Genomic DNA, 2,388 nt, shown 5'->3' with positions numbered 1-2,388 from the left:
TATTTCAAATGTTAAAAGTTGTAAGGTAGTTTAGTGGATTGCCTACTTAGGATCCACAGTTGCACTTAAGAATTTTTTTAGAAGTCTATGATTCATTCAAGCAGCAGTGTGTTCCTGAAAATGCCCTGGGGCTGAAGTTATTCCCTTATTCATTATGGGTTCGTGCCAAAGCATGGTTAAATGTATTGCTGTTAGGTATGATGGCATCTTGGAATGAAATTTGTTAGAGGTTTCTACTAAGATATAATCCTCTAAACATGAATGCCAAATTGAGGAATGATATTACGTCCTTTCGACAATATGAGGATGAAACATGATATGAAGTATGGAAGCTATTCAATGAGTTAATTAGAAAATGCCCAATGCATGGTTTTCAACATTGGATGCAAATGGAAATGTTTTATAATGGATTGAAAGTGCATACAAGGATGGTCGTTGATGCATTTGCCAATTAGACTTTGCAAGATAAATCATATAATGAGGCATATGAAATTCTAGAGAGGATAGCAAACAATGATTATCAATACCCCACTACAAGAGTAAGGATTGGCAGAAGAGTTGCTAGAGTAATGGAACTTGATGCAATTAATTCCCTAACATCTTAGGTATGATCTTTAACAACTATGATTAAAACACTGAAAAAACCAGTTGCAGTGCATGAAATGAAAGCAGCTGAGTTAGCATGTGTTTATTGCGATGAAGACCATGGTTTTGATGAATGCCCATCGAATCTAGCCTCAGTTTATTATATGGGGAATTTTAATCACTATAACAACAACCCATATTCCAACACATATAATTCGAGGTGGAAGCAACATCCCAATTTCAGTTGGAGTAATCAAGAAGTGAGAAATTCTAGCAATGCTATTCGATAGAATGTTACAAGTTCACCACCTGGATACAATCAACCCATGCCAGAGCAAAATGCTCAGCAAAATTCAGCTTCGAGTTTTTCATCTGTGGAAGATCTATTAAAGGTATACATGGCCAAGAAGGATGCTATCATTCAAAGTCAAGCTGCACCTTTAAGAGCTTTAGAGAATTAAGTGGGAGAAATTTCTAAAGCATTAAGCTCAATACCATAAGGAGTAGTACCGAGTGATACTAAAAATTCATGATCTCAAGGGAAGGAAGACTGCTAAGCCATTAGCCTCAGAAGTGGTTGTAACAGCCCATTTTTGGGTCAAATAAGAATAGTGGTTTTGGGACCACAAATACGAAGTAAAAATATTTTTTTTAATATTTCTTTAAGGTCTACAACTTGATAGAATAATTGTGTGAAAATTTTGTTAAGAAATTTTATCAATTGAGTGCTCAATTTGACTAGAAGGACTAAATTACAATAGGTGCAAAATTTGAGTTCTATACGTTAAAGGTAGTAAATTTTTATGAAATTATAAATTAGAGGTCCTTAAATGGTAAATAGACCACTATAATTTAGGATGGACGAAAATGGACATGGAGTAGGTAAAATTTCAAAGTTTAAGTGAGAGGTAAATAGGTAATTTGGTAAATAAAGCCAAAATAACTAAATAAAAGATGTCATCTTCTTCAATTTAGTCCCTTATAGCCAAAATTTTGGCGAAAACCATAGCTAGGGTTTTGGCCAAGCTTTCAAGCTTGATTGTAAGTCCATTTTTGTCCCATTTTTAACGATTTTTATATTTTGGAGATCGCTGTAACTTGATTTAGCTATTTCAAGGACTAATTTGAAAGAAAGTTAAAGTCTAAAATTTTACCCATATTGAATATGCTTATATTTTGATGTTTGATGGTAAAAAAAGCATGTTTGATGCTTGTTAAACAACTTTTGTAAAGTGATTTTTGGTAAAAATGTCAAATAGGGAGTTATTTGTAAAAGTCTATAAAATGTGTAGAAAAGTGTGAATAAATGAAAAATATCGGCAGTTATGAGTATAAACAACATTCAGCTAAGCTTGGGTTGTGATAAAATTGAATGAAATTCATTTTACTAGGACTAAATTGTAGAATGATGAAAATTTGGTGCAAAAATGTGAATTTTGCCATAATGTGTTTTTAGGCTGAATTGAATAATGTGATGATTAAATAAGTTAAATATGGTATTATAGATCAAGGAAAATGAAGTTCAGTGTAGATCGGGGGAAAAACATAGAATTTGACGAATAGGTCCTTTTAGCTGGTTTCATAACCGAGGTAAGTTTGTATGTTAAATAAACTCTATTATAATTGTATTTTAAATGCTTTAATACTTTATGAATTGTGTAATGACTTTACGAACACGTTCAATGATGATTTGGCAAGCGATAAATCCCAATCGAACCTTAAGAATAGATTAGGATAGAAGTGACATGTCACTAGAGTTTTATGTTATGTGATCCGGGTGCAAGTCTTGTACGTCCTACCGAT

The 2,388-nt window shown here is 32.8% G+C and overlaps 1 non-coding gene across 1 annotated transcript; it reads right to left on the bottom strand.

The window, feature by feature from the left end:
* Positions 1–266: 266 nt before the first annotated feature.
* On the bottom strand, positions 267–373 carry LOC128289886 (small nucleolar RNA R71). The gene has a single exon (XR_008279528.1). It is a non-coding gene; the product is annotated as a small nucleolar RNA R71 (small nucleolar RNA).
* Between the last annotated feature and the right edge of the window lie 2,015 nt (positions 374–2,388).

The sequence above is a fragment of the Gossypium arboreum genome, chromosome 2 (genome assembly GCF_025698485.1).
Source record: "Gossypium arboreum isolate Shixiya-1 chromosome 2, ASM2569848v2, whole genome shotgun sequence".
NCBI lineage: Eukaryota > Viridiplantae > Streptophyta > Magnoliopsida > Malvales > Malvaceae > Gossypium > Gossypium arboreum.
The sequence above is the reverse complement of the archived record's forward strand: the minus strand, read 5'-3'. Positions and strand labels throughout refer to the sequence as shown.